The sequence below is a fragment of the Octopus bimaculoides genome, chromosome 3, assembly GCF_001194135.2.
Source record: "Octopus bimaculoides isolate UCB-OBI-ISO-001 chromosome 3, ASM119413v2, whole genome shotgun sequence".
In the NCBI taxonomy this organism is placed as follows: domain Eukaryota; kingdom Metazoa; phylum Mollusca; class Cephalopoda; order Octopoda; family Octopodidae; genus Octopus; species Octopus bimaculoides.
Window position 1 is genome coordinate 82,505,766 of NC_068983.1, and position 471 is coordinate 82,506,236.

Below are 471 nucleotides of genomic sequence, written 5' to 3' on the forward strand. Positions count from 1 at the left end.
ATATATATATATATATATATATATATATATATATATATATATATATATAGATAGATAGATAGATAGATAGATAGATAGATAGAAAGATATGGATGTATGTATGTACTTATATGTATGTACTTATATATATATATAGATGCATATCTATATACATAAGTACATGTGTATATATATGTATATATACATGTATATACATACATGTATGTATATATTCATATATGAAAGTTTGCGTATTAGAATCTGTATTATTACAACACATTGTTCTTCAACAGCTTACATTTTCACAATTTATAATTACATACGCATTCTACCTTCTCGAACACCTACATGTATGTGTTACAGACATATATGATATGCAGCAACAACAGCCGCACTACCCCCCCCCCACCCACCACCACCACCACCATATTATTGGCTATGGTTGTTATATAACTAATTTTTCACCTTCTGTATGTTTTCCTCTTAATTTAT